The sequence below is a fragment of the Papio anubis genome, chromosome 10 (assembly GCF_008728515.1).
Source record: "Papio anubis isolate 15944 chromosome 10, Panubis1.0, whole genome shotgun sequence".
Lineage (NCBI taxonomy): Eukaryota > Metazoa > Chordata > Mammalia > Primates > Cercopithecidae > Papio > Papio anubis.
In genome coordinates this window covers 113,705,568-113,725,278 of record NC_044985.1, presented here as the reverse complement: position 1 = coordinate 113,725,278, position 19,711 = coordinate 113,705,568, and the positions used below count along the sequence as shown (strand labels likewise).

The 19,711-nt window shown below is 45.3% G+C and overlaps 2 protein-coding genes and 1 non-coding gene across 4 annotated transcripts in view; 2 read left to right on the top strand and 1 right to left on the bottom strand.

The window, feature by feature from the left end:
• FBXO36 (F-box protein 36) overlaps positions 1 to 19,711 on the bottom strand; it is a 91,178-nt gene that overhangs the window by 71,002 nt on the left and 465 nt on the right. The window lies entirely within an intron of this gene.
• LOC116269275 lies at positions 6,301 to 6,404 on the top strand. The gene has a single exon (XR_004176755.1). It is a non-coding gene; the product is annotated as a U6 spliceosomal RNA (small nuclear RNA).
• Positions 19,241 to 19,711, top strand: part of TRIP12 (thyroid hormone receptor interactor 12) — a 152,837-nt gene continuing 152,366 nt past the window's right edge. The window contains exon 1 of the mRNA XM_017947046.1: positions 19,241 to 19,327. The gene's annotated coding sequence lies outside the window, so the exon portion shown is untranslated. The remainder of the gene's footprint in view (positions 19,328 to 19,711) is intronic.

Below are 19,711 nucleotides of genomic sequence, written 5' to 3'. Positions count from 1 at the left end.
CATCTCATTGGCTAAGATTGGGGAGTGGACCTATCTCTGCATCACTATGGACACTGAGGATGGTGGGTCCATATGAGACTATTTGGACCATACAAAATGAGGGTGAGGGAGGCATGACTTTCCTGTGGAAAACCAGGGCACTGTAACCACAAGAAGATGGACAGAGGCAGGTGGTAAAAACATCAGCTCCTACCACATGATCCAAGGATGGGCAATAGACTGGCTTGACTGTGGGAGAAAGCTCCCAAACAGGGTGGAGTGGCTGAATGAGAGCGTCAGATCCTCTGGTGGGAGGAAATGGAACTTGAGGCTCAGAACTGAGCCTTTGGTATGGGAAGCAAAAGCCGAGGGACATGTAGACCCAGAGACGTGGTGGGAGACAAGTAGCCGAGCCCGTGGTGGAGCAGCAGGTAGGCCCTGGTACACTTCTGCCCCTGTGGAGCTAGTCTGGAGCTGTCCCGGACCCCTCAGGGCCTTCCCACCTGATGGTCCTGGAGCCCCTGGAAGCTGCTAGGCTTCAAGTCTATGACGCTTGGCTCAGTAGCCATGACTTCTAATCATGGTGATCTCCATGAATTTCTCAGGATACAGACTCACTGCAATAGGTAACCAGAATGAGGAACCCAAAGGTACTAACCAGCATTTTTATGCCGGGTAGGTAAAGACAAACAAGAAGGAAAAGAAATAAAAGGAAACAGAAAGAACTGAAGAGAAAGGGAAAGGCAAGACAGGACAGAGGGCGGTACACAGCGGAATGGCAGAATACACTGCTATGCCACGTGCTCTTGGGAGTCCGGCACAGGGTTGTGGTGCGTTGGGGAAGGATGCTGCCTCCTATTATCCATTTTACCTCTCACCCTTGATTTTATTTCTAAGTAGCCAGACGACGAAGAGGCCCAGCCCTATCCCACCTCCCTTTAAAGAAACTTCCTAAAAGTCCTCAGTTAATACTTAGCTTCAAAGTCACACTTAGCTGTCAGCGAGGTTAGGACACGAGGTTGGATTTGAGGGCCCTTCTCCCTCAAAAACCACTCAACTCCCTATATTATGGAAATTAACCACCACCACCAACCCATCAAAATGGGAAGCATTAAGCCTATCTAAAAGTTTTTTTTCTTTTGAGACGGAGTCTCGCTCTGTCATCCAGCCTGGACTGCAGTGGCATAATCTCAGCTCACTGCAACCTCCACCTACTGGGTTCAAGCAATTCTTCTGCCTTGGCCTCCTGAGTAGCTGGGATTATAGGCAGGTGCCACCATGCCCGGCCAATTTTTGTATTTTAGTAGAGACAGGGTTTTGCCATGTTGGCCAAGCTAGTCTTGAGTTCATGACCTCAAGTGATCCACCTGCCTCGGCCTCCCAAAGTGCTGGGATTGCAGGTGTGAGCTACCATGCCAGACCTGAAAAGTTGGGTTCTCTACTAAAAGGTGACATTAATTGTGGAGAGGCAACTTGCAGCCTGGAGTGAGAGTAACAAATCCCCTGTCCCACTGTCATGTCTCTTCTCTATTTTTTTTTTTTCACCTCTCCTGGCCAGGAGTTTGCATAAACTTCAGAATGGCCACTTCGAGCTTCCTCTGAACCTATTTCAGTTCCCTGAAGCTACTCTCTGCAGCTATATTCTTCTATGTCTTAGTACCCATTTTCTTTTTTTTGTTGTTGTTTTTTTTTTGAGACGGAGTCTTGCTCTGTTGCCCAGGCTGGAGTGCAGTGGCACTATCTTGGCTCACTGCAGCCTCCGCCTCCCGGGTTCAAGCAATTCTCCTGCCCCAGCCTCCCGAGTAGCTGGGACTACAGGCGCCTGCTGCTATGCCTGGCTTTTTTTTTGTATTTTTAGTAGATACGGGGTTTCACCATGTTAGCCAGGATGGTCTCGATCTCCTCACCTCATGATCTGCCCGCCTCAGCCACCCAAAGTGCTGGGATTACAGGGCGTGCCCAGATTAGTCCCCATTTTCAAGAAGGGGCTCCTCTTTCCACACCAGGCCACCCAAGTCCTATGGCTGCTGGTCAGTCGGTAGATTCACTGCACTAGAGTCAGGTGTCTATCCTTGGTCCAGTGGCAAGTGGTAGGCTGGGGGATTGTGCCAAACAGATGGTGATTTATCTCAGGTGGAGGCTCGGACAGGTATGAAATGACCGACGCACCCAGGCAACTCTATTTTCCCACTAACATATTTAGGTGAATCAAGTAGGTGGGCCACAAATAGCTTCACACACTCAGGACTGTCATAACAATGAACCACAAATGGGGTGGCTTAAAATAACACAAATTTATTTCTTTTTTTTTTTTTTTTTTTTGAGACGGAGTCTCGCGCTGTGTCACCCAAGCTGGAGTGCAGTGGCGCGATCTCGGCTCACTGCAAGCTCCGCCTCCCAGGTTCAGGCCATTCTCCTGCCTCAGCCTCCGAGTAGCTGGGACTACAGGCGCCCGCCACCACGCCCGGCTAGTTTTTCGTATTTTTAGTAGAGACGGGGTTTCACCATGTTAGCCAGGATGGTCTCGATCTCCTGACCTCGTGATCCGCCCGCCTCGGCCTCCCAAAGTGCTGGGATTACAGGCTTGAGCCACCGCGCCCGGCCACACAAATTTATTTCTCACGATTGTGGGGATAACTCACGGTGTTAGTAAGGCCATGCTCCTTCTTTCTGAAGGGGAAGTCTCTTCTTAGCTTCTGCTAGTTTGCTGAAAATCTTTGGCAACTTTTGCTGCATCCCTCCAATCTCTGCCTTCATCATCACATGGCTTTCTGTGTGTCTGTCTTCACATAAGGACACCAGCAGTAAGGACACCAGTAGTATTGGATCAGGGGCTCATGCTACTCTAGCAGAACCTCATTTTAACTAATTTCATCTGCAATGACCTTGTTTCTAAATAAGGTCATAGTCTGTGGTACTCAGGGTTAGGACTTCCAAAAATCTTTTTGCGGGGAGACATAATTCAGTCCCTAACATATACGTACATGGGTTATACAGCCTACAGCCTATCTTCCATAAATCAGATACATACCTAAGCATTAAGGCAGAATTACTCCTGAATGCTCCTCACAGTGGCACTACTACATGGATGTGCCTACTACGTCTTTACGTATCCATCAATTGCTCTTAGTTATGCTTTTAATAAAGTAGTCTTGGTGTTACCACCCTCCAAAAAAGAAACAAGGTTAAACAAAATCCGTGTTTAAAAGTAATAGTTAGGAATAATTATTTCACTTATATAAAAACATCCTTTAGTCACAGCTTAAACAAGCTCCACTAATTGGGAACAATTAGTCTGACACAGTAGGCAGACTGTAAAAGCATTAAAAATGTTGCCAAGAGCTTCTTGGCCCTTTATTATACATTTTTTTTAGACAGGGTCTCACTCCAGCCAAGCAGGCTAGAATGCAGTGGCGCAATCCCGGTACACGGTACCCTGGACTCCTGGGCTAAAGCAATCTTCCCACCCCGGCCTGCAAGTAACTGGGACTACGAGCCGGGGCCACCACGCCCAGTGAATTTTTGTATTTTTTTGTAGAGACGTGGTTTCACCATGGGAATTGAGGCTGGTCTCAAACTCCCGACCTCAGGTGATCTGCCCACCCCAGCCTCTCAAAGTGCTGGGATTACAGGTGTGAGCTACCGCGCTGGGCGGTTCCTAGCTCCCTTCGGCTCCCATGGCCGCCATCTTCAGAAGAGGGAGCCTTGGGGAACCAAAGCGCGGAACACTGTAATGGCGGAGCGGAGGCTTTAAAGGGTATGAATGTGGAAACCACTTTTTCCAGCCAAATGGCAATCTGTTTCTCTCTTTCTCTCTGTTTTTTTTTTTTTTTTTTTTTTTTTTAAGGCAGAATCGTGCTTTGTCACCCAGAATGGAGTGCAGTGGCGTGATCTCAGCTCCCTCCAACCTCCACCTCCCGGGCTCAAGCGATTCTCCTGCCTCAGCCTCCTGAGTAGCTGGGATTACAGGCGCCTGCCACCACGCCCGGCTAATTTTTTTTTTTTTTTTGTATTTTTAGTAGAAATGGGGTTTCACGATGCTGGCCAGGCTGTTCTTTTTTAAAAAATGCTGAAGATATACTTTAATACAGTTTTAAACAGGAGGAAGGCTCATCTTGGTACAAAAGGACCTTACCATAACAAAAATGTAAGAAAGGGCAGGAAAATGTGCAAAAAATTTGTATATCTTACCTCATATAATCCTTGAAACATTATTATGAGGTAGAAAGTTGTATCTGTTGGGCCGGGCGCGGTGGCTCACCTGAGGTCGGGAGTTCAGACCAGCCTGGCCAACACAGCAAAACCCCGCAAAACACCGCCTCTACTAAAAATACAACATTTGCCGGGGGTGGTGGCGCATGCCTGTAATCCCAGATACTGGGGAGGCTGAGGCAGGAGAATCGCTTGAACCTGGGAGCCGGAGGTTGCGGTGAGCCGAGATGGCGCCATTGCACTCCAACCTGGGCAACAAAAGCGAAACTCCGCCTCAAAAAAAAAAAAAATAGGTGTATCTGTTTTCTGGGGTAAGAAAACTAACCCGGCCGGGCGCAGTGGCTCATGCCTGTAATCCCAGCATTTTTGGGAGGCCGAGATGGAGGATCACGAGGTCGGGAGACTGAGACCATCCTGGCTAACACGATGAGACCCCGTCTCTACTAAAAATACAAAAACAAATTAGCCAGGCGTGGCAGCGGGCACCTGTAGTCCCAGCTACTCAGGAGGCTGAGGCAGGAGAATGGCGTGAACCGCGTAGGCGGAGCTTGCAGTGACCCAAGAGATCGCGCCACTGCACTCCAGCCTGGGCGACAGAGCGAGACTCCTTCTCAAAAGAAAAAAAAAAAAAAAAAGAAAACTAACCCATCCGACCGGGCATGGTGGCTCAAGCCATCTCTACAACCCCATCTCTACAAAAAATACAAAAATTAGCCGGGCATGATGGCGGGGCATGATGGCAGGGTATGATGGCGGGTGCCTGTGGTCCCAGCAACTCGGGAGGCTTAGGCAGGAGAATCGCTTGAACCTGGGAGCCGGAGGTTGCGGCGAGCCGAGATGGCGCCATTGTACTCCAACCTGGGCAACAAAAGCGAAACTCCGCCTCAAAAAAAAAAAAAAAAAAGGTGTATCTGTTTTTTGGGGTAAGAAAACTAACCTGGCCAGGCGCAGTGGCTCATGCCTGTAATCCCAGCATTTTTGGGAGGCCGAGATGGAGGATCACGAGGTCGGGAGACTGAGACCATTCTGGCTAACACGATGAGACCCCGTCTCTACTAAAAATACAAAAAACAAAATTAGCCAGGCATGGCAGCGGGCACCTGTAGTCCCAGCTACTCAGGAGGCTGAGGCAGGAGAATGGCGTGAACCGCGTAGGCGGAGCTTGCAGTGACCTGAGAGATCACGCCACTGCATTCCAGCCTGGGTGACAGAGCGAGACTCCATCTCAAAAGAAAAAAAAAAAGAAAAGAAAACTAACCCATCCGGCCGGGCATGGTGGCTCAAGCCATCTCTACAACCCCATCTCTACAAAAAATACAAAAATTAGCCGGGCATGATGGCGGTGCATGATGGTGGGTGCCTGTAGTCCCAGCAATTCGGGAGGCTGAGGCAGGAGAATCGCTTGAACCCAGCAGGCGGAGGTTGCACTGAGCCGAGATGGCGCCATTGCACTCCAGCCCGGGAAACAAGGGCGAAACTCCGCCTCAAAAAAAAAAAAAAGAAAAGAAAAGAAAGTTGTATCTAACCAGTCCGGTCGGGCATGGTGGCTCACGCCATCTCTACAACCCCACCTCTACAAAAAAATAAAAATAAAAATTAGCCAGGCATGATGGCGGGTGCCTGTAATCCCAGCAATTCAGGAGGCTGAGGCAGGGGAATCGCTTGAACCCAGCAGGCGGAGGTTGCACTGAGCCGAGATGGCGCCATTGCACTCCAGCCTGGGCAACAAGAGCGAAACTCCGCCTCAAAAAAAAAAAAAGAAAAAGAAAAAGAAAAGAAAGTTGTATCTAACCAATCCGGTCGGGCACGGTGGCTCACGCCATCTCTACAACCCCATCTCTACAAAAAAAAAAAAACAACAAAAATTAGCCGGGCATGATGGTGGGTGCCTGTAATCCCAGCTATTCGGGAGGCTGACGCATGAGAATCACATGAACCCAAGAGGCGGTGGTTGCAGCAAGCCAAGATCGCTCCACTGCACTCCAGCCTGGGGCGGCACAGTGAGACTGTCTAATAAACAAAAAAAAAACCCAAAAGATACTGATCAGATAAACACATAAGCAAAACTAAGATGTCCACCATGGTAAGCGCTATTAAGAAGAGAGACCTGTGCTCGCTTCCCTAGCACATATACTAAAATGGAAACGATACAGAAATTAGCATGGCCCCTGAGCAAGAGACACCCTTTCCCTTCTGAGCCTGCTTAAAAAAAAAAAAGAGAAATATGCTGGCTTTGTAGAACACGGTCAGGAGCTTTGTCCTGATACGGGGAAGATGAAAAATTATTGGTTTTTATTATTTTTAAAATTTTTATTATTTTTTTGAAACGGAGTTTCGCTCTTGTCGCCTAGGCTGAAGTGCAATGGTGCAGTCTCTGCTCACTGCAACCTCTGCCTCCTGGGTTCAAGCGATTCTCCTGCCTCAGCCTCCCAAGTAGCTGGGATTACAGGCACTCGCCACTACACCCAGCTAATTTTTATATTCTTAGTAGAGACGGGGTTTCACCATGCTGGCCAGGCTGGTCTCAAACTCCTGACCTCAAGTGATCCGCCCGCCTCGGCCTCCTAAAGTGCTGGGATTAGAAGCGGGAGCCACCGCGCCTAGCCAAATTTTTGGTTTTTAAGGAGGTGAGGTGGTTGGCATACTATATTCCAATGATTGTGAGTCACTTTTTTTCTTACAAAATCGCTGAAATCAAAGTTTAATTAGCATTGTTTTCTTTCTGGGCTATATGTGAAATAATGATGTGGCCTATACACAGGGGCATTTTAGAGTTGGTGAGATACGGTGATTAGGTTTGCAATTTTAAAAGTTCACGTTGGATGTAATATGGAGAATAGATTTATGATCAGCTACATGGATCAGGCTTAATTTTATAATAAAATGCAGAAATTGACTATTGATGCTGAGTAACACTAATGTTTTTATCTCAACTCTTTTTTATTTTTTGAGACAAGGTCTTGATCTGTCACTCAGGCTGGAGTGCAGTGGCGCGATCTCGGCTCACTGCAACCCCCGCCTCCCAAGTTCAAGAGATTATCCTGCCTCAACCTCCCAAGTAGCTGGGATTACAGGCATGCACCACCACATCTGGCTAATGTTCGATATTATTATCACACGCTGGTCAATGTGTTTTTGTGAACTGTCAACGTTCCAGGATTTTGTGCTGAGCTGGTGCATCTGAGACTCTTACGATTTTCAGGCTTACTCTCTGCTCCAATTATACCTGCTTTGTACAGGCACAAAGCCAGAGGGTTGGTCAGAGCTGAGCTTTCCCAAACAATAAAACATTTGTAAGAAATTCTACCATATTCACAGTGATGACAGATGCTTTCCTCTGTGGCATGCATCAAAACATGTTAATCAGATTTTGGAAGCACAAGTTAAGGCGTTAAAATGTGGCATATAACACATTTGAGGGTGTAGGTATTTTCTTTTAGATTATTAGTTAAAAATATTTCTAAAGAGGACGTTAGAATAAAATGGTTGCAGAACCACAGCAGCACATTTATTTGTAAAACCAAAGGACAGGCTGAGCCCAGTGGCTGATGTCTGCAATCCCAGCACTTTGAAAGGCCGTGGCAGGTGGATCATTTGAGGTCAGGAGTTCAAGACCAGCCTGGCCAACCTGGCGAAACCTCGTCTCTACTAAAAATACAAAAATTAGCCGGGTGTGGTGGCAGGTGCCTGTAATCCTAGTTACTCAGGAGGCTGAGGCACGAGAATCATTTGAACTCAGGAGGCGGAGGTTGCAGCGAGCCAAGATCGCGCCATTGCACTCCAATCTGGGCAACAGAGCTCCGTCTCAAAAATAAAAATAAAAATAAATAAGGAAAATGAAACTGTCATGGAAAGGGTAAAATCTGACTGATTTAGTGCCAGTATTTAACATTGCTTCAGCATTTTCTGCTGTGTACCAGGCAGACTGCTGAGTGGTTTTCCAAACAGCATTCCAGTCACAGTCCCTAAAGATGCTCAGGGAGAAGAGGGCTCTGTGGTCCTAGGAAAAGCTCCACTCTGCAGTCTTCTCTTGGAGATTCATGATGCAAAATAGGATTTTAAAGGCTCTGAGAAATTTCAGAGAAAAGAAGGAAATATAATTTTCTTTTACTTAGAATTTTCCAATCTTTTCTAATCACGAAACTTTTTTTTAATATTTGTGTATTCTTCTTTTTTTTTTTTTTTTTTTTTAAAGAGGGGCTGCTGGGCACGGTGGCTCACGCCTGTAATCCCAGCACTTTGGGAGGCCAAAGGGGGCGGATCACCTGGGGTCAGGAGTTCGAGACCAGCCTGGCCAACATGGCAAAATCCCGTCTCTACTAAAAATACAAAAATTAGCTGTAATTCCTGCTACTAGGGAGGCTGAGGCAGGAGAATTGTTTGAACCCAGGAAGTGTAGGTTGCAGTGAGCTGAGATGGTGCTATTGCACTCCAGCCTAAGCGACAGAGCAAGACTCCATGTCAAAAAAATAATAAAATAAATAGAGAGGGATGTCAGTATTTTGCACAGGCTGTACTCCAACTCTTGAGCTCAAGCTTTCTGTCTCAGCCTTCTCAATAGCTGGGACTATAGGCTCGCACTCCTGCACCTGGCTCATGATGCTTCTCTTTGAGAAATACTGGCCTGGAGTACTTTTTACATACATCTGGTTCTCACTATATTTGTGAAGTAGCTACAATTTAATTTTACAGAAGAACGGAATGGAACATCAGGCAGGTTACGCCAGGTCACACAGCTACTAATACACAGTCTTTTTGTGTGTGTCTGTGTGTGTGTGTGACAGTTTTGCTCTTTTGTCCAGGCTGCAGTGAAGCGGTGTGATCTCGGCTCACTGCAACCTCTGCCCCACCACCTGGGTTCAAGTGATTCTCCTGCCTCAGTCTCCCGAGTAGCTAGAAGTACAGGAATCTACCACCACACCCGGCTAATTTTTGTATTTTTAGTAGAGGTTTCACCATGTTGGCCAGGTTGCTCTTGAACTCCTGACCTCAGGTGATCCACCCGCCTTGGCCTCCCAAATAGATTACAGGCGTGAGCCACCACGTCCAGCCTCTAATACACAATCTTTGACGCAAACTCAATTTCTCTTTTTTTTTCTTTTTTGAGATGGAATCTCGCTCTGTCGCCCGCCCAGGTTGGAGAGCAATGGCACAATCTCGGCTCACTGCAACCTCCGCCTCTCGGTTTCAAGTGATTCTGAGTAGCTGGGATTACAGGTGTGCGCCACCAGCCCGGCTAATTTTAAATTTTTAGTAGAGACGGGGTTTCACCATGTTGGTCAGGCTGGTCTTGAACTCCAGACCTCGTGATCCGCCCACCTTGGCCTCCCAAAGTGCTGGGATTACAGGCATGAGCCACCATGCCCAGCTATGCAAACTCAATTTTTCTAAAAGAAAAAAAACAAAACCAAAACAAAACAAAAACCTCCAGTGCTTTTTCCAGCATAAAACACCACTTTCTTTTCTTTTCTTTTTTGAGACGGAGTCTTGCTTTGTTGCCCAGGCTGGCTGGAGTGCAGTGGTGCGATCTCGGCTCACTGCAACCTCCATCTCCTAGGTTCAAGCGATTCTCCTGCTTCAGCCTCCTGAGTAACTGGGATTACAGGTGCACCACCATGCCCAGCTAATTTTTTTTTTTTTTGAGATAAAGTTTCACTCCTGTTGCCTAGACTAGAGTGCAATGGCGTGATCTCGGCTCACTGCAACCTCCAACTCCTGAGTTCAAGCGATTCTCCTGCCTCAGCCTTCTGAGTAGTTGGGATTACAGGTGCCCACCACCACACCAGGCTAATTTTGTACTTTTAGTAGATATGAGATTTCTCCATGTTGGTCAGGCTGGTCTCGAACTCCCGACTTTAGGTGATCCGCCTGAGTCAGCCTCCTAAAGTGCTGGGATTACAGGCATGAGCCACTGTGCATGGCCCTGGCTAATTTTTGTATTTTTTTGTGGAGAGAGGGTTTCGCCATGTTGGTCAGGCTGGTCTCGAACTCCAGACCTCGTGATCCGCCCACCTCGGCCTCCTAAAGTGCTGGGATTACAGGTGTAAGCCACCACACCCAGCCTAAAACACGACTTTCTTAGATGGGCATGGTGGAATGGGACTGTAGTCTGCTATTTTCAGGGGGCTAAACTGGGTAGATTGCTTGAACATGGGAGTTGGAGGCTGCAGTGAGCTATGATTACACCACTGCACTCCAGCTTAGGTGACAGATCAAGACCCTGTCTTAAAAAAAAAAAAATTATATACACATATACAAACAAAAAACAAAAACAAAACAAAACACTACTTTCACGTGAAACAGCATTTTATTTTATTTTTTTGAGATGAAGTCTCACTTTGTCGCCCAGGCCAGAGTGCAATGGCACGATCTTGGTTCACTGCAACTTCCACCTCTCAGGTTCAAGTAGTTCTCCTGCCTCAGCCTCCGGAGTAGCTGGGATTGTAGGCATGTGCTACCACACCCAGCTCAGTTTTGTATTTTTAGTAGAGATGGGGTTTCACCATGCTGGCCAGGCTGGTCTTGAACCCCAGATCTTGTGATCCGCCTGCCTTGGCCTCCCAAAGTGCTGGGATTACAGGTGTGAGCCAACATGCTGGTCATGAAACATCATTTTAGAGCTGGGTAAAGCTTAGTGATCTCTTAGACTAGTAACCTTATTATGCTGATGAGCAAATAGGGCTCAAATTAAGTGCCTTGCCCCAGGTCAAGAGCTTGCAGACTGCAGGAGGAATGAAAGGATCCGTGACTCAGTGACTTCCAATTAAGTGCTCTACTGCCCCATATAATTATGAAGCAAATCTATGTCAACGTAGGGTGAGACCAAATTAACTGCCCAGATTGAGTAGGCACTCACAGGTACCAAGTGAACAATTTACCTGGGAAGAGGTGATACTGGAGCAATGTCCAGTTGTCACGTGATTTTGAAATAAGGATTTAGGAGCCACTTGACTAGCCTAACTAAACAGTGAATATTATTATTTTTAAGAGTTTAATCACCTTACTTGGATCATGCCATCCCTCTCCTCAGAAAAGTGCCATATGCCACTTAAAAAAATTAAGAGAAATTAAAAATTTCTGACTACAAATGATTTCACAACTCAAATTGGGCACATCCTGGAGTGTCACAAGACACAATGATTGGGAATCATTTTTCTGAAGTGTGTCAGACATGAGGAATAGAAGAATAATGCAGTTTATCATTACAAACACCTGGCCTAACCTGTAGGGCAGGGAAGGGAATGTTTGCTGCACTTGCTGCTGTCAGGAGGAGCAGTGAGGGAGTAAATGACAGCAGGAGGGAAAACCACAGCACACCTTGAGGAGGGCTCCAGCACAGCTGAACTGGCCTGAGGTTCTCAAGTGCAGTGGTGAAGGGGTAAAGCATCTCTCTTTTGTTTTTGTTTTGAGACGGAGTCTCACTCTGTCGCCCAGGCTGGAGTGCAGTGCAATCGCAGTTCACTGCAACTGCCGCCTCCCAGGTTCAAGCGATTCTCCTGCCTCAGCCTCCCAAGTAGCTGGGATTACAGGCGCCCACCACCACACCCAGCTAATTTTTGTATTTTTAGTAGAGATGGAGTTTCACCATGTTGGTCAGGCTGGTCTCGAACTCCCAACCTCAGGTGATCCGCCTGCCTTGGCCTCTCAAAGTGCTGGGATTACAGGCGTGAGTCACTGCACCGGCCTAAAACATCTCTCTTAAGAAGGAAGAATAAGAGACTTTCAAAGAAAAACAAAAAGACAGCTGAAAAGAGGAGTGTAAATCAACACATAAACAACAGAGATGAGGAAAATAATTTTTTTTCTTTAAGATACAGGGTCTCATGGCTCATTGCAGCCTCAAACAGCTAGGTTCAAGTGATCCTCCCGCCTCAGCCTCCTGAGTAGCTGGGACTACAGGCTCATGTCACCATGCCCAGCTAATTATTTATTTTTAAAAATAGAGAAGGGGGTCTTGTTATGTTGGCCAGGTTGGTCTTGAACTCCTGGCTTCAAGTAATCTTTCTGCCTAGGTCTCCCAACGTGCTAGGATTATCTGTGTGAGCCACCATGCCTGGACAATTTTTAGATTTTTTTGTAGAGATGGGATCTCGCTATGATGACCAGGCTGTGGAAATAAATAAGCACAAGTTATGATACTGACTTTTGGAGTTTAAAAGGAGCAGCAGTTGTTCTTTCTGTGTGGAAATATTTTGGCTGTGGACGGTGGTCAGTGGGCAGAATGGACATGATAGCTTAGAAGTCTGCAAAAACATTCTTTTTTTTTTGAGACAGTCTCACTCTATTGTACAAGCTAGAGGGCAGTGGCATGATCTCCACTCACTGCAACCTCCACCTCCTGGGTTGAAGCAATTATCCTGCCTCAGCCTCCCGAGTAGCTGGGATTACAGGTGTGTGCCACCATGCCCAGCTAATTTTTTTGTATTTTTAGTAGAATGTTGGCCAGGCTGGTCTTGAACTCCTGACTTCATGATCCACCTGCCTCATCCTCTCAAAGTGCTGGGATTACAGGTATGAGCCACCGCGCCCAGCCGTGTCTTTGTGTTTTTTTTTTGAGAAAGAGTCTTGCTCTGTTGCCCAGGCTGGAGTACAGTGGCCGGATCTCAGCTCACTGCAAGCTTCGCCTCCTGGGTTCAAGCCATTCTCCTGTGTCAGTCTCCCAAGTAGCTGGGACTATAGGCGCCCGCCCCCACGCCTGGCTAAGTTTTGTATTTTTTTTTTTAGTAGAGACGGGGTTTCACCATGTTGGCCAGGATGGTCTTGATCTCCTGATCTTGTGATCCGCCTGCCTCAGACTCCAAAGTGCTGAGATTACAGGTGTGAGCTACCACACCTGGCCCCTTTAGTTTCTCAAAAGTAATTGTTACTTCTATTAAAAAGAAAAAGAGGCCAGGTGCAGTGGCTCATGCCTGTAATACCAGAACTTTGGGAGGTCGAGGCGGGCGGATTACTTGAGGCCAGGAGTTCGAGACCAGTCTGGTAAACATTGTGAAACCCCATCTCTACTAAAAATACAAAAATTAGCCGGGCGGGGTGGTACATGCCTTTAGTCCCAGCTACTTGGGAGGTTGAGGCAGGAGAATCACTTGAACCCGGGAGGTGGAGGTTGCAATGAGCTGAGATCATGCCACCTCACTCCAGCCTGGGTGACAGAGAGAGACTCCATCTAAGAAAAAAAAAAAAAAAGGTCAGAAGTTTCTAGACACTAAATCCTCCTTAAGGATGGGTAGAGAAGTTCATGCTTGTAATCCCAGCACTTTGGGACAGAGAGGCGCAAGGACTGCTTGAGCCCAGGAGTTTGAGGCTGCAGTGAGCTGACTGCACCATTGCACACCAGCCTGGATGACAGAATGAGATTCTGCCTCTAAAACAAACAAAAATGCCAAGAAACCTCCTTAAAATTTTGCAAGGAAAATTGGAAAATTAATCATTAATCAATCTGCACTCTCTCTAAAACTGTACAATTAGAATTATTTTCCCTCCACAAAAACAGCAGGAGTTTGTGACACAGCCATCAAAGCTACCTCAGTATTCAATGAGGGAGGTGGGTGAAAGGCGGTGCTGGCCAAATAGGGGGAATACAGGCAGGACACTACCTCAGAGTGAGAGTTCTCCATTTACACTTTCATTTTAAATCTTTATTGCTTTTCTCTGATTATAAAAAGAAATGCTCATGGTAGAAAATTCAGATGTTTCAGAAATATGAATGCAAAGAGTAAAAATCTGTAACTCTAAGAATGCATCATTCCAGCTTTTTCTTTTAAGAATTATTTAAAACCTCACTAACATTTATTTAAAACACTTTTTTTAAAAGTAGGATATGCTATGTTTAATCCAGCAACTTGCTTTTCTTGCTAGATTTTATTTGGTCTACTGAGTAAACAGAGATCCACCGCATTGTTTTTGAAAAGTTGGATAGTATTCTATGGCATGAATGAATCACAGTTTAACCACATTTCCTCTCAGGGAAAAATGTTTTTACAATTATTGACTTTGGTGAATAATCTTGCTCACATATCCTCGTGCATATGTGATAGCATTTTTGGATACCCAAATCCTAGAAATGGATTTGCTGGGTCAAAGGGTGTGTGCATTAACATTTTTATTAGACTGCATTTACATTTTAAATCTTTAAAATTGGTCTGCAGTTTGAAATGGCACTAGCTCAATTTTTTGTTGTCTCTCGCTCAGCCGTCACCAAGTCTAGTTTTAATTCCTTTGTCAGAAGTAATTGAGATGACAGCTTCCTGTCACAGGCTGGCATGCAACCTCAGGTGTTTTCAGTCTCTTAGTGCTACAACTCTAATGCACTTCAAAAATAATTGCCATTTTTTTTAGGGGGGTGAGCATTTTCATTTTTTTTTTTTTTCAGATGACACTAGCTTCAGATATGTTTTTGGAGTTTTGGATAGGATTTAGTAAAAGAGATAAAACAAGACTAATCTATTGCCCAATTCTTCCTTTTTTCATTTGCTGGAGTTAACTATGACATATTGGTGCTCTTCGGACAACCACCTGGGTTACTGGCTGCAAGAGGCCATATCTGCCAGTTCCCATCTACTTAGCATACCATTACTGTCTAACACTTTTCCAGTATTTGTCATGTTAAACCTAAATTAATTGTTCTGGCCACCTAAGCAACACTTCCATTTTGAGAGGACAAAGAAGACACCATTTCAAGAGTACAATACTGGTAACAGTACCCTCCTGAACCACTTAGTATAAAGCGATTTTTTGCGTCTTCTGGACTCATAGATTTCAAAACACCTGCACTCATTAACTTGCCAATTGGTCATGAACTTCCTTTGGAGTTAAAAAAAAATACAACATATAAAAGATTAGCCATTAAAGTGTTTTTAAAAATCAAATACTAGCTACATTCTCCCCACCATAAATAAGAATATATATGCGTCATCAGAGTAGGAACTAAATAATATTCAACATTCTTTCTAGCCCTGGCCAGGTTCAGCGTCTCACCCCTGTAATTCCAGAATTTTGGGAGGCCGAGGTGGGCAGATCGCTTGAGGCCAGGAGTTCAAGATCAGCCTGGCCAACACGGTGAAACCCCATCTCTACTAACAATACAAAAATTAGCTGGGCATGGTGGCGGGTGCCTGTAGTCCCAGGTACTCGTGAGGCTGAGGCAGAAGAATCGCTCTAACCCAGAAGGCAGAGGTTGAGATCGCCCCACTGCACTCCAGCCTGGGTGACAGAGTGAGACTCTTGTCACAAAAACAAAAAAACCAAAGATGCTTTCCAGCCCTAACACTTTATTAATCTACAGGTTTTCAAAGAATTAGAATCCCATATAAGAAAATATATGTAAACTAGTACTAGAACTAGAGTAAGAATAACAGTAAAAAAAAATTTTTTTTTTTTGAGGTAGAGTCTCGCTCTGTTGCCCAGTGGTGAGATCTCAGCTCACTGCAACCTTTGTCTCCTGGGTTCAAGTGATTATCCTGATTCAGCCTACCCAGTGGCTGGGATTACAGGCTCATGCTACTCTGCCCGGCTAATTTTTGTATTTTTAGTAGAGACAGGGTTTCACCATGTTGGCCAGGCTGCTGTTGAATTCCTGACCTCAAGTGATCCACCCCTCGGGCTCCCAAAGTGCTGGAATTACAGGTGTGAGCCACCACACCTGGCCAAGTAAATCTTATTATTTATTTATTTATTTATTTTAAAGATTGAGTCTTGCTCTGTTGCCCAGGCTGGAGAGCAGTGGTGGGATCTCGGCTCACTGCAACCTTTGCCTCCAGGGTTCAAGCGATTCTCCTGCCTCAGCCTCCCGAGTAGCTGTGATTACAGATGTGCATCACCACGCCCGGCTAATTTTTTGTATTTTTAGTAGAGACGGGGTGTTGCCATGTTGACCAGGCTGGTCTCGACCTCCTGGCCTCAAGTGATCCGCCTGCCTTGGCCTCCCAAAGTGCTGAGATTACAGGCATGAGCCACTGTGCTCAGCCTCTTTTTTTTTTTTTTTCCAAGAGAAGGGGTCTTGCTATGTTGCCCAGGTTGGTCTGAAACTCCTTAGCTCAAGCAATCCTCCCACCTGAGCCTCCCCAAATTCTGGGATTATAGGTTTGAGCCACTGTGCCCAATCCTTGAGTGAATCTTTGATTTAGAAAGCAGTGCACTATTTTTTCTAAAGCTGGAGATCATCATTATAAAGATCAGCTTTGAGAAACTAAACTGACCCCAAGCTATAATCTGAAAGTTATTTTTTTGAATAAAAAAACCCCCTAAACCCAAAACAACATGGTATCAAGTAGTAAAAGAGAAGTGCCTGTATAAGCATACAATATATTTCAAATGTTACTATATAAACAAAGGAAATATTTATGTATAACATTTATATTCTGGACTATGTCAGTGGTGGTATGACACTAATGAGAGAAATAGCTGCCCTCAAATCCATGTCAAATGTACAGTTATTTGGATTTATAAGGCCAACGAAAAAGATGCAGTGAAAAAGAGACTAAAAAACAGAATCAGCCCGAAAGAAGGATTCATCTAAATCTGGGGCATAATTTGGATAATATACAAAATTAAAAAAATAAAGACAGGAGAAAGAGGAGGAAATGTACATGAAATAATTTTAGAAAGTCATTCCAGAAAAAAATCTATCTTATAAAACACATTTTAATGCTAGTCTTTTAGTACTTATTTATGTCAGGCCACCTCTTACTGGATGTTTGGTTTCCTGTGCTGAGACTCAGAAAAATTGTCTTGTGGTTAGAAAATAGCATATTCTCAAGGCAGTTGACTGAAAAGTATATTTTTTTGGCATGCCATTTTTTACAACAAATTTTACTTTAAAAAGAGGGTGAATTAATTAGCTTGGAGATTAACTCTCACTGGTAGAAGTATAGTGGATTTATTCAGCATGCTTAAAAAAGAAAATGGATCAGAATTTAGGATTTTATATATATGTAACTGACAGAACCTGAGATAAAGGGGAGTTTTTCACCTGCAAAAATAAAAAATAAAAAAATAAAAATAAAGAAAGAAAAAGAAAAATTAAGAACACTGAAGAGATGGTGGGAAAGATTTCTTAAAAAGAGGAGTTAGGGCCGGGCGCGGAGGCTCATGCCTGTAATCCCAGCACTTTGGGAGGCCGAGGCGGGCAGATCACGAGGTCAGGTGATCGAGACCCTCGTGGCTAACAGTGAAACCCCATCTCAAATAAAAATACAAAAAATTAGCCAGGCGTGGTGTCAGGCGCCTTTAGTCCCAGCTACTCGGGAGGCTGAGGTAGAAGAATGGCATGAACCCAGGAGGCGGAGCTTGCAGTGAACCGAGATTGCACCACTGCCCTCCAGCCTGGGCGACAGAGCACGATTCTGTCTCAAAAAAAAAAAAAAAAAAGAGTAGTTAGAGGAAGGTGTGCGCCTAAGTTAGACTTGAGGGCAAAGTCTGAAGAACGTCAACAACGTAAGTATTCTTTAGGAAGCCGAATGCCAGGAGCACTCCTAAGGATAATTTACTAAAATAAAAAGGTAAACAGATATTCAGCCTGTTGAGTCTTACAAATGAGAGAAATGAAGCATGCTTCTAAAATACCAGACCCTCAATGGAAAGAAAATGCTAAAAAAGACAAAGTTTTAAAGGCTGTAGAGTGAAAATTAAAACATTCTAACTTACTTGAGGTAGATGAAAATAGAAAATCACGTAAGATTGGAACAGATTATATTTTTGACCACTCATGTTAGGAAGTGAAGAAATGTCAGGATCATAAATCTTAAAGCTGGCCAGGCGCGGTGGCTGAAGTCTATAATCCCAGCATTTTGTGAGGCCGAGGCTGCTGGATCACCTGATGTCAGTAGTTGGAGACCAGCCTGGCCAACATGGCAAAACCCCGTCTCTACTGAAAATACACAAAAAATTGGACAGGCGTGGTGGTCGGCGCCTGTAATCCCAGCACTTTGGAAGGCTGAGGTGGGTGGATCACTGGAGGTCAGGAGTTTGAGACCAGCCTGGCCAACATGGCGAAACCCTGTCTCTACTAAAAACACAAAAATTAGCTGGGCGTGGTGGCACACGCCTGTAATCCTGTGCTGGCACAAGCCAGCTACTCAGGAGGCTGAGGCAGGAGAATCGCTTGAACCCAGGAGGTGGAGGTTGCAGTGAGCTGCGTTTGCGCCACTGCACTCCAGCCAGGGCAACAGAGGGAGACTCCCTCTCGATAAATAAATAAACAAATAAATCTTAAAGCCAATGGAAAAATCAATAATCCGTTTAAAAAAGGTATGAAGCTGGGAGCGGTGGCTCATGCCTGTAATCCCAGCACTGTGGGAGGCCGAGGCAGGCGGATCACGAGGTCAAGAGATCGAGACCATCCTGGCCAGCATGGTGAAACAAGGTCACAGTGAGCTGAGATCGCGCCACTGCACTCCAGCCTGGCGACAGAGCGAGACTCGGTCTCAAAAAAAAAAAAAAAAAAAAAAAAAAGTACAAAAAAGGATGACTTTCAGTATTTCATAAATCACCAAATGAGCAAAAACCCCTAAAAACAGTTTAATTAAAAATTTGAGGCTGACTCTGGGCCCACTGCCTAGGAATTAGCCCTGCTCCGCAAGAAGCAGTACTGTTTTTTTAAAAAAAATTTTTGGACAGTCTAATATTACATTTGTAATATTTCCAAATCTTAAATTAAAAAATATATTAACATTTATATTTTAAAAGATGCTTTTAAAATATAAAAAATTAACTCATTACCTATTTTGTTTAAGGGCTCCTGGAAAAATCGAGGGAATGATCAATATGCACACCAAAACAAATATATACAAACTTCTAAATTTCATTTTATAGGAATAGAATAGTATCTATTGCAAGCGCAGGGTGCATGAATAACTCAGTGACAGGCGTAAGCTCAGCCAGGATTAGAAACGTCTTCCCAATGGAGGCCCCGCTCAAGTTGAGAATTTCATGGACACAGTAAATCATCCCAAAGCCCACCTTCAATAACCAAAGTAGGCATAAAAATAGGCCGATGGTTACTTTGGAGATAATATAATCCTCCGTCTTATTGTTGTGGAGCAGATGTCATTATGGGTGGGGCTGAAGCGCAGAGCAGCTGAAACATTTTTATACCACCACCCGCACACTTTCAATGGGATAGAAGGGACTCAAAAAGGTAAGAGAAGAGCTCCCAATCGTCAATTGCTACTAGAAATAACTAACTTTTGATGTGGCCATGGCACGCGTAAAGGCCACAAAGAGATTTATAAAATTCTCCATGATTAATTCCTATCCTGGAAAAGAGGCAATCTCCTTTTCCCCTCCCTAGCCGGCTCCTCCTTGGGACACTTGGCTGAGTCTTTCTTTCCCTCCTTCTCACGCTGAGGTGAGGCCGCACGCAAGCCTGGGACGCCCGTTTTCCTCTTCGCGCGGAGGGAACTCTACGGGTAGGAAGCCGGGGTGGCGGGAAAGGAGCGTGCGGCACCGCAGGGAGGCAGAGAAGGCTTGCCAGGGACTAGCCGGGCTCGGGGAGAGCAGGGACACGCGGGCCGCCGGACCG